The sequence below is a fragment of the Oryctolagus cuniculus genome, chromosome 11 (assembly GCF_964237555.1).
Source record: "Oryctolagus cuniculus chromosome 11, mOryCun1.1, whole genome shotgun sequence".
Lineage (NCBI taxonomy): Eukaryota > Metazoa > Chordata > Mammalia > Lagomorpha > Leporidae > Oryctolagus > Oryctolagus cuniculus.
The window spans coordinates 47159386-47174165 of NC_091442.1; the positions used below are offsets into that span (position 1 = coordinate 47159386).

The 14780-nt window shown below is 52.6% G+C and overlaps 1 long non-coding RNA gene across 1 annotated transcript; it reads left to right on the forward strand.

Moving 5' to 3' along the window:
- Window positions 1-6548: 6548 nt before the first annotated feature.
- Window positions 6549-14627, forward strand: LOC138844206 (uncharacterized). Its single transcript, XR_011379765.1, has 2 exons — window positions 6549-6846; window positions 13632-14627. It is a non-coding gene; the product is annotated as an uncharacterized lncRNA (long non-coding RNA).
- Window positions 14628-14780: the final 153 nt, after the last annotated feature.

Sequence of the window (14780 nt, forward strand, 5' to 3'; positions counted from 1 at the left end):
TGACCTTACCAACCCCTGCTGAACACTGATGCCGCATCCACATTCGTTTCCCAGCTTCAGTCCTTGTGTATCTGTGTGTCAGGGTGGGGGACACTATACCAGCCTCACGGTGTCCCAGGGGCAGGCAGCTTTGGGTTGGGTGGCTCTGGAAGGACAGCTAGACCTGAAGGAGCCACAGCCAGAGGGGCCCTGCTGACTGCGTTCTGGAAGCTGGGCAGCCAGGAAAAGGCCATCCAGGTGTTAGTCTTGATGTGTGGGCTGGTGACTCATAGCCGCTGTGCAAGCCTCCACCCCCTGCCACCCACCCACCCACACACACACAGGCTACAGTAGAACCTGCAGCCCTTCCCTGGATAACAAAAGCAGCACCCATCAGAGGTTGCAAGTCAGGTAGGCGCCTTGGGAAGTCTGCCCCTAGTTGGATAGCTTGCCTTGCCAGCAGAGAGTGATGTCACTCTCCCGAGGTCGCCAAGTGACATCGTGTGCAGGCTCTGATGGGTTTAGTGGTATGGAAAGAAGAGAAGACGCCCTGCAGGCTGTTTGAAAGTTCCTGCCTTTAAACACATGCCTGCTCTTTCAGCCTGGCGTCACGCAGGGAACAGCAGGCAGGCCCTGCCTGGGAGTCTCGTAACTGAGGATGAAGCCGAGAGAGGAACAGCTGCTGCCCTTTTTTGTGCCATTGGGAGAATAAGAACTCCCTGAAGTTGACCAAGGAGGGCCGTGCATGCATGTGCTTGTGCGTGGGCAGGTGAGTATGTGTTGGCCTGTGTGTGTGGAAATGAGTGTGTGCACGTGTGTGTGCACACATGTCAGTGCATGTCTGTGTGTGCACGTGTATGCACATGACTTCATGATTGTGCATGCTCGTGGGTGGACACGAGTGTGTGCACCCATGTTTGCATTTGTGCACATGAGTTCACGACTGTGCATGCTCACATGTGGACGTGTGTGCACTTCTGGGCTTGGGGTGTGTGTGTGTGAGTGTGTGCACATGAGTGAATGTGCATGCCCATGTGGAAGAGCGAGCATGTGCATGTGTGTGCACACATGTGTGCGGGAGTGTGCATGTGTGAGCATGTGCCCATGTGTGTGGACATTTCTGAGCTTCTCAGAGGCTTACCTGGGTTTGGGCCGCTTCCATCCCTCAGGGCTCCAAGAGTTCTCTGAGGATGAATCAAAGCAGACGTCAGACTGTAAATGTGTGGCTTATCCCAGATGCTGGCTTGGAAGGTCATGTTCAACACAGGCATAGCCACGAGGACTCACGTCACCTCATTTGGAGACAACACAGAAAACCTAAAACGGGAAGGGCTGCCGGGCCAACAGCCCCCATCCGTGGAGCCTCCTCCAGGGCTCGTGTGGGAAAAGAGCAAGGCAGCTTCCATCCACTGTCCCATGCTTGCTGGGGCTGATCCCCACCCTAGACCGACTGACCCTCGTCTGCGGAGCGGGAAAGCAGAGGAGACAGTGGGGTCTCCACTTCACTGACCCCTGGAGGCTGGAATTTCCCCCCACGGCATGAGTAGTTCCAAAGGCAAACTGTCCCACAGCCCTGGAGCCAGCGGCTGCAGATTGCCCCGAAGCTTGTGCATGGGAGAAACTTCCAGAGCTACCAAGTATTAGATTCAATCAGCCTTGCCGGCCTTGCAACCGCAGCCATGGTGCAGCCTCTGCTGTGTGGCCTTGCCACACCTTCTGGGCGGTCATGACAGGCGCGCTCTGGGCAGTGGCTCAGAAAAGCTCCCGGAGGGCCACAGCAGACAGACAGAGTGTGGGACGGGGTAATCGACAGCAAGGCAGGGAGGGCTCTGGCCATAGCCTGGGCAGGAGACAGGGTCCAGGCAGGATGGGCAGCGAGTAATGTCCACTACGGCTGTGGGAGACGCAGGCAAGCGAGACCCAGGCAGAGTCTGCAGATACTAACACCAGGAGCTCACAAAGTCCCAGCCGCGGGCAAGGGCTGGCCGGGCCCTGTGTGAGACCCTAACGAGAGCAGTCCAGGGCGCGGCAGCTTAGGAGGGGACGTGCAAGTTGCACAGACCCATGCGAAAAGGCGAAAGTCTCAGGGACACAAGAGTGTGTTCCCACACTCAAGCAGTCCCCAAGACTGGGACCAGGGCGAGGCCGCCAGGCCCCTGGGGTAGGGGTCTTTACGTCCGCATACAGCCAGCAGGACACTCAAACATCAGGCATGTCTAGTAGCTTCCTCCTCCCATCAGAATCTCACGGCGGCCTCCTTGGAGGAGGAAGGCAGCTCAGAGTCCCTGGGGAAGCAAGAAAGGCCTGGTGAGAGCCAGCAGTGAGGAGTGGGGGCCCTCAGTGACCAGGGCCTGGTGGCCCTCGCTTGGCCTGGCCCTGCTCTCTAGCTCCTCTCCTGGAGGTGATGGTGGCCTTGGCAGAGCCCAGCTCCTGGGGGGCAGCGGCAGACCCTGGGGAAGGGGCGGGGCCTGAAGTGGGGTGGAGGCGTGGGATTGGCAGAACGCTCCCTCTGTCAGTTCGGGTGGGCTGCATGGGCAGAGTCGCTCCAAAATGCTTTCTGGGAAGAGCGTCCAGGATAAACCAGACGGGAACGGTGGATTAAAAATGGCAATCTGGACGCTGAAACACTTGTTCAAACGTTTTAAAATTGTTCCACGTTTCAAAGAGTTCCCAGATAACTTCACTCAGATACCCCCAACTTGACCGTTTTCACTATCTGCACTCCCTCCCTCTCTCTCTCTCTCTCTCTCTCTCTCTCCTTTTCCCTTTATCCTCAAGTCCTTCAGTGTGTGTTCCTGCAAAACTAGAACATTCTCTCAACTCAGACCAACAGCCCCCTGCCCCTTGCCGAGGTCTCCTAGCCCTCCTGTACCCAGCAGCAGTGACCCCCACCCCGCCCCTCCACTGCCCCACTGTGTCCCTGCTGGGTGTGGGAGGGGGCTCTCCCAGGGCAGCTTTGCAGAGTGCCCCTCCACTTGTGTCACAGGCGGATCCTTCCTCCCTCGGATTGAAGGAGCTGCCCCCGAGTGGAGTGTGCGTCCTGCTCTGGTCTCAGGGCGCTGGCTGTGTTTTCAAAGCGAGCAGGACCCGCGGTTTTGGCAGGAGATTTTTGCCTGCGGTTCTCATGTATCTTGGTGGAAGTACAGTTAGCTTTCTCCCCTCTCCCCGCTGCCTACGGTGGGGTTGATAAAAGCGGCTGGTGGGGAGTAACCTACAGGCTTCGGATTTGGGGTCAGCAGGGGCCGGAGCTGTGAGCTCGAGTCCTGCTGTTTTCCTCTGGAGCCCATCTGCTTCTGTTCAAAGCCACACCATGCAGCTTCCTCACAGGGCTGGGCTGGGCTGGGCTGGGCTGCGCTGGCCTGGGGTACAGCAGCATCTCTGACCTCAGGGCGCCTGCACCAGGTGTGTCCCTTTCCCCACAGTCCCTGAATGTGTGTAGGGTGTGAGGGCCCTGCACTCTGCTCTCTGGACAGGAAGTGGTGAGTCAGGTCCTTAGTGGACACTCTACCGCCTTCGTCCTGCCTTCTGTCTCGGTCTATTTTCTGTTGCTGACAGCACAACACCACACACTGGGAAAGCCTAGCAGGACCTAGGGATGGCTTGATGGGTGGGGGCCCGAGGCGGCTTAGGGCATGACAAGGTGAGAGACAGTGAGCACAGGTGTGCACAGGTGTGTGTGTGTGTGTGTGTGTGTATTCTGGTCTCTCTCCTTCTTAAAAAAAAAATCTTTTTTTTTTTCCAAATTCATTCATTTACTTGAAAGGCAGAGTCACAGAGAGGCAGAGAGGGAGAGAGAGGTCTTCCACCTGCTGGTTCACTCCCCAAATGGCCGCAATAGCAGGAGCTGGGCCAATCCCAACCCAGGAGCCAGGAGCTTCTTCCAGGTCTCCCACATTGTCGCTCCCCGTCTTCGTGGAGGAACGACACAGGACCCTGCGCTGTTCTTTTGTCTGCTCGGCCCTCCCCGGGTTTGCTGCTGGTTCTTCCCGGGTTGGCTACCGTCCCTTCCACCTCCGTGGAAGGGCGGTTCCCCCTGCCACATTCCCCACTTCCGCGGGGGAGCAGCACACCGCCGGCCGGCTCTCTCGGGGGCTGCACAGGTGTTCCCTCAGATGTTCCTGGTGCATGTTGTGTCTCTCCTCCTTTATAGTCCTCTTCCACCAATCCCAACTCTGCTACCCACACGCCGAGTACGCTGCTCTCCTCCAATCAGGAGCAGGTCCTGCTGTTTATTGGTTGAACTGGAGGCAGCTGTGTAGAAGCTGTTTCTCCCTTCTCAGCGCCATATTGTGGGAGAGCAGATGCATAGAATAAGTCTTAATTCCAGTAACTTAGTCTAGTCCGGGTTGCTCCCCACACCACATGGGTGCAGGGATCCAAGAATTTGGGCCATCTTCCACTGCTTTCCCAGGCCATAGCAGAGAGCTGGATCAGAAAAGGAGCAACCAGGACTCAAACCAGCACCCATATGGGATGCCAGCACCACAGGTGGCGCCTTTACCCACTACGTCATAGTGCCAGTCCCCTTAAAAATCTCTTACAGGCTTCGGTCATGGGGAATCTGGCCTCTGGCCTCATTGAATTGTAGTCACCTCCCGAAGGCCTCCCCTCTAAACACTGAATTCAGATTGAGTTTTCTCACCCTCTTCATTCCTCACGCTGGGGCTTGAACTCCAGCACGAGGTTTCAGAGGAGATGAACACTGTCCAAACCACAGGACCCTCCTGGATGTGTCCTGAGTCCATCTTTGCCTACCTCCCGCCATGCCCCAGCAAATGACCTCAGACTCCAGGCAGCTGCTGTCCACCCCTTGGGCACACAGCCACGCAGGAGCCTCCTTGCCAGCTCTGCTCTGGGTGTGGAGTGGGGACAGCTCTGTGGACTGCACATTCCTGGAAGGCTCCATGGCAGAGGAGGACTGACCGGGACTTAAAGAGTTGGTGAGCTGGAGCCGGGGTTGTGGTACAGCAGGTTTACTACCGCCTGCAATATTGACATTTCATATTGGAGCACCTTTCGAAGCTACCCCATTTCTGATCCAGCTCCCTGCTAATGTGCCTGGGAAGGCAGGTCCCAAGGCTTGGACCTCCTGTCACCCACATGAGAGACCTAGATGGAATTCCAAGCTCCTGGCCTGGACTTAACTAGTAGCAACCATTGTGGCCATTTGGGAAGCAAGCCAGTGGATAGAAGATCTCTCTCTCCCTCTCTCTCTCTCTCTCCCTCTCTCTCTCCCTCTCTTCCTCTCCCTCTCTCCCTCTCTCTCTCTCCCTCTCTCTCTCATTCCCTCTCTCCCTCTCTCTCTCTTTCTCTCCTTCCCTCTCTTCACTCTGCCTTTCAAATAAATACATAAAAAGAATGGGTAGGCTTGAGGTGATCCCACATAGATAGGGTGGGATTGGCGCTGGTGACCTTGACTTGGGTCCCCTCGGGTCCCCTCCAGAGCCAGCTCTGCCTCTTCTGTGTTGTTCTTCACTGGAAACCCCAGTGCTGAGGTCCAGAGAGGTGACAGATTAGGGACACAGTAACTGCACCATTTGGTGCTTGAATTCCCACATTGCACCTTGCCACCATGTCTTTGCAGGTCTGAGAGAAAGGGCAGAGTAAGTGCTCCAGCCCCATCCACATCCCGCCCTTAGAAGGTCACCAGCAGGCACCCCAAACCCCTGTTGGCCCCACTGATTCCTCTCGTCAGGGACACACACTAATTCTGCAGTGCATTTGACCATGGGAAAGGATGGCCACTTTACATTTCTGCTTCCTGTGCCAAAGGTGGATGGGGCCCCGAGAACAGGACATGGTGCTGGCACTGGGCTTGATGTCCCCTTCCGGCTGAGACAGGGTTGAGCCCGCCCTAAACCTCTGAATCTGCTGGAGGCTGAGGAGAAGCTGTTCAGACACCCCTGGGAGAGAAAAGGCCAACACCACCATGGAGCCTATGAAGGAGCCGGCTCACCTGCTGCTCCCTCCTGGACACTGTGATCGGACAACCAGGGCAGCAGGTGCAGTGGCTGTCACTCAGATCCTCAGCTCCTTGCTGCAGTGTCAATAGCACAGAAGAACACATGAGGAAGGTGTTGGCTGTGACTGGCAGATCCCGGCCCTCCATGCCCCACCCTCCCCATGAGCAGGCAGAGATGTGCTTGGATCTTCCAGGGGGACAGAGGAAAGCCCCAGGAGCATTAGCAGGGACCTAAGTGTCAGGCCGCAGTGGTGTGGGCTTCCCTAGGTGTAGGCTCTCTAGAGTCAGCCTTGAGCCATGGGGGTCAATGATCTCCAGCCCCCACTGAGGTTTCTCAGCCAGGGTGGAGTCCTGTTAGAGTCCCCGCCTGGGACTATGCTGGCAGACAGGAAGCACAAGCGGGTAACTGGGCGGAAAAGAACACTTCATTTTATTTTCAGCTTCATTAACCTTTCTGAAATGCCACGGTCCCTGCTGAGGGACTCCCCGGGGAGCCACGAGGTGGGCGGTACTGAGCTCCCACCCAGCAGCTCAGCCCTGAACACACTCCTGAGTCAGAGTTGGGAGGATTTGCTCGGCCACTTCCTGGAGCCTGAGATCAGGACAAGGTCACGGGGCTCTGGGAGGCGGGGGCTCTGGGACAGACTCCTTTATCGTCACTGAGCTGGTCTGACTCTGGGTCAGGTGGGCTGGGTTAGGCGGGCTGCCCTTGCTTTCTGTCCACCTTCAGAAAAGGGCTTGGAAGTGGACAGTGGGCCTCGGGGGCCTCACTAGAGCTCAACAGAGAAATGAGTGGCCCCCTAGCAGGTGCAGGCCCCTGCTATGCTGGTGTTGAGTTGCCACCCACTCTCCACATTGACCCTGGGACCCTGAAGCCTCGACCCTGAAGCCCAAAATCCTGCTTGGTAAGCAATCCCCACTTTTCTTTCTTTCTTTTTTTTTTTTTTTTTTGACATGATACTTCTTTTTTGTTTTGTTTTGTTTTGTTTTTAAACATTTATTTGAAAGGCAGAGTTAGAGAGAGAGAGAGATCTTCCCATTGGTTCACTCTCCAAATGGTTGCAATGGTGCAATGGCTGGGGCTGAGCTGGACCAAAGCCAGGAGCCAGGAGCTTCTTCCAGGTCTCCCACATGGGTGCAGGGGCCCAAGCACTTGGGCCATCTTCTACTGCTTTCCCAGGCCCTAGCAGAGAGCTGGATTGGAAGTGGAGCAGCCAGGACACAAACCAGAGCCCATATGAGATGCTGGCACTACAGGCGGCAGCTTCACCCGCTAGGCCACAGTGCTGGCCCCAAATTTCATTTTCTCCATGGATGTTTCAGAGTTCCCTCCTGGTCTCTAAATGATGCCTCTAACCCTTGCCAGTTTGCTACTGATGCTTTGCACCTCACGATCCTTCTAAAACATTGGGTACTTCACCTACAATGCCGGGATAGCTGTAGGGGATCCTTTAGATTTAGCTACAATGTGACTGCAGGTTGATTCAGTTTAAGGCTAACTGGAAGTTATTCTGTTGGTGAGGAAGGTGCAATTCTGCTGCCCCTAGACTGGGAGATATATTAGGGCTCTGAGGTCAAGCAGCAAGCTTTGTGCAAGGAGGAAGTGGCCCTAGAAATGGAGTGGCTCCAGGGAAGCTGGCTCTGCAGGTGACAGTGGGCCTATAGATGGGTCCCCACCTGCCCATCCCAGCCTGGCCTTTATAGACTGCTTATTAGGGGACTCAATGTGCTTGTCTCTGCTATGGGTGACCTCACTGAGGTTATTGTGCAATTTAAAAGTGCTGATTTACATGAAGAGCTGGGAGTAGTGGCTGGCTGGGGGTCAAGTGCTATGTCGCTGGGCGAGGGTACCAGTCAGCCCCTTTCCAGGAAGGAAGCAGTAGTGTGGGCTGATTCACAGAGAAGCTGCACGTAGACGCTTGGAGGCATACAGTGCCAGGGAGTGCCCTGGCATCCCTGAAAACCCACCGTCCGCTCCAATGCTTGCTGCCTTGGAATCCCAGTTTTAGGATGATGTGAGGTCAACTCTCCATATCTCATGGCACACCAGACCCTGCCCTCTGGGTTTATGCTTTGAAAGCTGATGGTGGCCGAGTTGCTTTCTACCAGTCTCTTCCTTCTGGGGCTCCCCACAGCTCAGAGAAGCAGGGCCAGGGTTCCCTGGTGTGCTGCTGCCCACCCAGCCTCACTGCCCCGCCCCCACCATGTACTTTGCATTCTTCTGACTGAGCTTGCTAGTGAAACTAGTGCGGTCTTATCCCAAGTGCCAACATAAGCCTTGGGCACCATTCCAGAAGCCCAGCCTGACTTACCAGAAGTCAGGTGACTGGATAGCCTGATCATACACATTGCCCTCACCCTATCCAATGGATAGGGTAAATTTCTCACTCCCTCATTTTGGCTAGACTATATAAGACCCATTCTTGTAGCGTAGGGGGCTCTTTGTCCTGTGCACAAAGAAGCAGCCTTGTCGGCCGACCATAAACCTTTCCCTCACTCTGGTGTTTGGTGTGTCTTACCGTAGTGGCCTGTCCTTTCACAGCTGCCCTCACTTCTAATATCCCTCACCAACCCTGAACACAGGGAATCCTGTTGGATGCACGTGGAGTGCCTCCTTCGTCCCCCTGGGCGTGACTCTGTCAGCTTTCAGCTGCAGCCCACCATGTCCAGGAGGGGAGGAGCTGCTCCTTGCTCTGGCCCAGGGACACGCCTCTGAGATGGCACCATGTGTAGAGAGGAAAGGGCCTGGGCCTGGCCTCTGTCTCCATGCAATTCTGCTCTGGGGCTCCTGGCATGTGCACGGCGCTATAAATATCAGCAACACCAACCTAGGGCATGCCTGACTCCTGGTCTCATGCACCAAGGTCAAATGCATCTTTGTAGCAGGAACTTCTCTCTGGGCGAGTCTCCCTGATACTGGGGAGTAGTTGCCCACCTGCTGCCCCACAGACTTATGGGAAATCATGATGATCATGACTGGCCTTTGGCACAATTTGTTGCAAAGCCTCATTGAGGTGACAGTTAACTGATATCTACATCAATTTTGGAGGGCAATAAACATGCTCAGGGCATTGTCCCACCCATGTGGTGCGGGAAGCTAATGCCAGGAACTGCATCAAACTAGCAACACACCCAGCTTCCTCCTTGTGATGGAATCGGTGACACCTGCTTGAGGGTCATTTCCTTAAAAAAAAATGAAAATAAAAATCTGTGCCCCAAGGAGATGAAGGAACACTGACAATGTGGCCTGAAATGCTCACATCAACTCCTTAATTTCTGTTTCCCATTCTGCCTCCACCTCCTCCACTAGAATTTCCTGGTGGTAGATAAAAAACAAACAGGGGGCCATCGCTGTGGCGCAGCGGGTTAAGCTTCTGCCTGCGGTGCCTGCATCCTATATGAGCACTGGTTCAAGTCCCAGCTGCTCCACTTCTGATCCACCTCTCTGCTATGACCTGGGAAAGCAGTAGAAAATGGCCCCAGTGCTTGGGCTCCTGCACCCACATGGGAGTCCCAGAAGAAGCTCCTGGCTCCTGGCTTCGGATCAGTGCAGCTCTGGCTGTTGTGGTCAATTGGGGAGTGAACTAGTGGATGGAAGACCTCTCTCTCTCTCTCTCTCTCTGCCTCTTCTTCTCTCTGTGTGTAACTCTGACTTTCAAATAAATACATCTTAAAAAGAATAATGATTGACATGAGGGAGCTCAGAGCCATGCCCGGGAATGTGCATGGTGGAGTGCAGTTTGGACATTCGTTATCATGGAGCTCCCCGGTCTCAGCGGAACAAACCCATGTGGACAGAGTCCTCACCCTGCGACTTCAAACCCATGTGGACAGAGTCCTCACCCTGGGACTTCCTCAGAGACTGCCAAACTGGGCTGAGGGGTGCTGCAATGCCCTTTCTAAAATTCGGCTCCAGGAGCTGTGTTTTATGGGTGCAGGGCAGGGGGGCAGCCCAGGATTTTTCGAAGTAGGCATTGGGCATAGATGACAGCATGAAATCATCTTTGTTCTGCAAATGTGTTTTCCAAAATGTGTCCCCATGAACACGTGTGAAAAGCGTTTGTGACAAAAACCCTCCAAAAACAAGGAATAGAGGGGAACTTCTTCAGCTTGATCAAGAAAATCTATTTTTAAAAACCCTTCAGTTATTATCATTGTTCATGATGAGAAATTAGGAGTGTTTTCCTTTAAATAAGGAACAAAGCAAGGATACCTTCCCTCCCCACTGCCTTAAACCTTGCACTGGAAGTCCTAGCTGTTGCAGTAAGAGGAACAAATAAAAAGCATCCTAATTAGGAAGGAAGAAGCAAAACCGTATTTGTTTTGTTTTGTTTTGTTTTTTGACAGGCACAGTGGACAGTGAGAGAGGGAGACAGAGAGAAAGGTCTTCCTTTGCCGTTGGTTCACCCTCCAATGGCCACCGCGGCCGGTGCGCTGCGGCCAGCGCACCGCATTGATCCGATGGCAGGAGCCAGGAACCAGGTGCTTTTCCTGGTCTCCCATGGGGTGCAGGGCCCAAGCACTTGGGCCATCCTCCACTGCACTCCCTGGCCACAGCAGAGAGCTGGCCTGGAAGAGGGGCAACCGGGACAGAATCTGGAGCCCTGACCAGGACTAGAACCCAGTGTGCCGGCGCTGCAAGGTGGAGGATTAGCCTAGTGAGCCATGGCACCGGCTGCAAAACTGTATTTGTTCACAGGAGACATGATGTCTCTGCCGATGTAAGCTGTAAGATGGCTCTTAAAAATTCAACCAAAAGCCCTTCAGGACTAATACATGATTGTGGTAAGGTTATATTACAGCCAGCAGAATGCAAGGGACATACGGAAAAGTCAATTGCTTTCATGTACACCAGCCTCGAACAAGTGGCACGTGAAATTAAAAACACAGGATCATTCTGCTTGCTAATCTCAGACTCTGTTATCTTTCCCTGTGCTGGGTTCTTCCTTGCCTCGAAAGCTCGATCTATTTCCAGGTACCTGATGCTGCCTCTCTGTCTAGGGTACCTCCTACAGGTATGGTTGGGCCATGAGTAGTTGTTGCATCATGGCCTTCCCTCTCTTACGCCACAGCGCCGGCCCCCCAAATTGTCTTGAATGGGACATGGGGCCGACTTATGAGGCTGCCAGTCCTTGGACAAGGATGTGCTGGGGGAGGAGGCGGCTGCTGAGCAGAAGCCCTGTGGAAGTGGCCGCCTGCAGGAGCTCTGCCAACAGCTAAGGCAAGAGATGTGCTTCACTCTCAGGGGGAGGGGGTGGCTCTGGGTGGCACACCCAGCACCCACCGCAGACACGGACCTCAGGGAGTCACCCTCACTCGTCTCCTTCCTGACCAGTGGTTCATCTGTGGTCACTCAGTTCTCATGCAGTATTTAATTAGTGCCTGGCCTTTCTTTCCCCCACCATTTGGACTCATTTCTCCTTAAGAATATGGGCCATTTCCTAGGCTGAACTGTGGGAATGTGTCCCATGGAAACCAGCCCATGGCCACTGGGTAACTGGCTGGTGTCGGATGCATTGGAGTTTGGATGGAAGGATCCAGATGACAGCTTACAAGCCCTGGGATAACACAAAGCCACAGACTACAGAAGTCATTGCTTGAAATTACGTGTTGAATACTGGATGTGAAACACTTTCTAGCAATGTTTTAATGAGTGACAGTTTTAGTTTTTTTTTTTATTTTTGTGCAATGGGCTTTCATTGTAAGCTGTAAAAAAAATCCACTGCAGTATCCTAGGCTAGACCTTTCAGGGCTGCGTGTCCGCTTCCCAGCTCTCTCTTACATCCTCACCCTCCCGCTCCAAGCTATCCTGCCGTGTATCCAGACAAAAACCAGACATACAGTGCCAAGACTTTGGTTACTAGATTTTATTCTGAGGCAGCCGGTAGCAGTTTATGGCAACCCACTGCACTACCATGAGAAGTGTTTATCAAATGGAGCGATTGCAGGGCATGCACATGTGTTCAGTTCAGGAGCTTTGCACTCGTGTCAGTGTGCCTGCAGGCGGGACTGAGGAACCCGGGTCTTCTTCCTCCGCTCTCCTCTCTGAATCGCAGCTGCTCTCTGCCACTGGTGAGCTGCTCCATGGCGGTGATGCTGTGCGTGTTCAGATCTGCAGGAGTCCCTCTTCCCTCCCTAGAGCTTTTGAAACAACCAGAGATGAAGCCTGAGCCCAACCAGCTTCTCTTTGTGAGGCTCCCTGCATCCCACTGCCCAGGAAGTGCTCACAGCTGATAGGTAAAAACACTCTCACTTTCTTATCAAATCTGGGGAGAAAACTCACCAAAATTTTCACAAAAACATATTGGCAACATGTGATTTATTCTCACTTAAAGATGGATGGATTGATTTGAAAGATAAAGTGAGAGAGAGAGAGAGAGAAAATCTTCCATACACTGGTTCACTCCCCAGCTATCTGCAACAGCCGGAGCTGGGCCAAGAAGTCAGGAACCAGGAGCTTCTTCCAGGTCTCCCACATGGGTACAGGGACCCAAGCACTTGGGGCATCTTCTACTGCTTTCTCAGGCACGTTAGCAGGGAGCTGGATCGGAAGTGGAGCAGCTGGGACTTGAACTGGTGCCCATACGAGATGCTGACATGGCAGGCGGAGGCTTTACCCACTACACCATAAGGCTGGCCCTTATTTCCATTTTTAAGCCTTGTGCTACAACACAAGTCATGGCCACTTTGAGTTCTGGGAATTTAGATTCTCTTTTTGAGTTTTGAGTCCAGTGATAAACTGTGTAGAACCAGATTAGTCATGCCATAATAATCCCATCATAATTATGGGATTATGAGAATTAAGTGAGGCAATGAATATGAAACCACTCCACCTAGCATACAGTAGGGCCACTGTCATTTTACTCCAATAAAAGGAATAAAAATTTATTAAATATTGTTGATCACTACAGAACACAGTTGAAGTGGAGCAGCTGGGGCTCGAACCATCACCCATATGGCATGTTGGTGCTGCAAGCAAAGGCTTAATCCGCTATCCCACAGCACCGGTCCCACAGCTGACAACGGGAACAGTATCTGTGGGGATGCAGTCTCAGTCGCTGCTCAGCTGTGCCCACTGGAAGAGCCACAACAGTGCTTGGTTGAGAGGGAACACCTGCTCACCCTGTCAATTTCACCCTGCTGTAGGTTTTTCAACAGGGTATGAACACTTCAAAACAAAAAGACGATACATGTATTTCGATGCAAAGTTTTGAAATTCATGCAAAGGTTTTCATCATGCATATTTTTCGGAAGTTTTGAAGACCCTCGTAGGCGTGGATTTTGTGTCTGTTGCATGCATGTCAACTTACCCTCTGATTCCATTTTCCGTGGGCTTTTGGAGCGCCTTCCTCTGCTGAGCTGCCGCAAAGTTAATTTTTCAGCAACATAGAAAGAGAAGCTATTTTTTCCCTGCTCAAAGCAAAAATTGTTGTTGAAAGAAAAATGCCACAAAAAGCTTTAATAAACATTAAAAAAAACAGAGTGAGGGAAAATAAGCCAGCAGAATGGGTTCTTTAGACTTGCTACCACAAAAGACGTGGAAGTTTGCAATTTTGAAAGATTCAAGTGGAATTTCTAGTTCCTACCTTGAACTCAGCCCCTCTATTAGACTATTGTGCTTCTTTCTTGCTGAGACTAGTACTGTTTTTTTTTCCCTTCTAACAATTACATTTTCCTCTCTTTTTAATAGGATCCATGACTTCAAAAGAAACCTGAATCAGTTTCTATTGAAATCCACAGCAAAGAAAAACCATGACAAAGAAATTGCCCCTGCGCTCCTGTGACGGCAAGTGAGTGTCACACAAGGAAGTGTTGTTGCACACCCCCTCTACCGTTTTTGGAATCTTGAATCGACCCAGCAGGACAGAGGGAACAGAGAAAAACTGTTCTGGGCGACAGTCTGTACATTCCCAGCCTCAGGTTTCGCACATAACTACTTCATAAATTCAGCACTCACCAGCCCATAATATCTTTATGCAATGGACTTGAAAGCAAACATGTCAACCAAAACCTTGCATATGATGTTTATGGACGGTAGCCCTTGGCTGTATGCTGGCCAGTGTTCATTAACGTGGTTACACAAGAAGTGATTTGCATCCTGCAGGAAGCACAGAGCTGACTTTTGTATGGGTGACATGCCTGCAGTTGCATGGGACACACTTTCAGAGAAGAACTACGTCATCTTTCCCCATGTGCCGAGTCCTAATACCTCGTTATCAGCTAACAGTTCCTGGCACTACAGAGCACATACCTCTGAGACAGTGCTCTTCCCATTGGCTGCTGGAGACATATTGCTAAGTTGTTCAACAAACAAAAATATGTCCCGTGATAGCTGCAGACTTGGGCCAGTGTTAGCACACAGCAGGTTAAGCTGCTGCCTGCAACACAGGCATCCCATAGGGGGACCAGTTCGAATCCTGGCTGCTCCACTTCCGATCCAGCTCCCTGCTAATGCACCTGGCAAGGCAGTGGCTGATCCTCAAGTGCTTGGGCCTCTGCACCCATGTGGGAGACCCGGATAGAATTCTAGGCTTCTCACTTTGGCCTGGCGCAGCCCTGGCTGATGTGGCCCTTTGGGGAGTGAAACAGAGGATGGAAGATCTCTCTCTGTCTCTGTCTTTCTCTGTAACTCTGCCTTTCAAATAAACAAATCTTAAAAATAAATGAATAGATTTTTAAAAAAAGATAACTGCTGATTCTGCAGAGGGCCAAGGGCTAGCAAATGCTAACCAGTCTGTGACGCACGTGGAGATCAGTATGGAAGGAGTTCAGAATGGATCGGCGTGGTCCGAGTGTTTCTTTGGTAGGAGTCCAAAGGTCTCAGTAGTTTAAAGTTGAC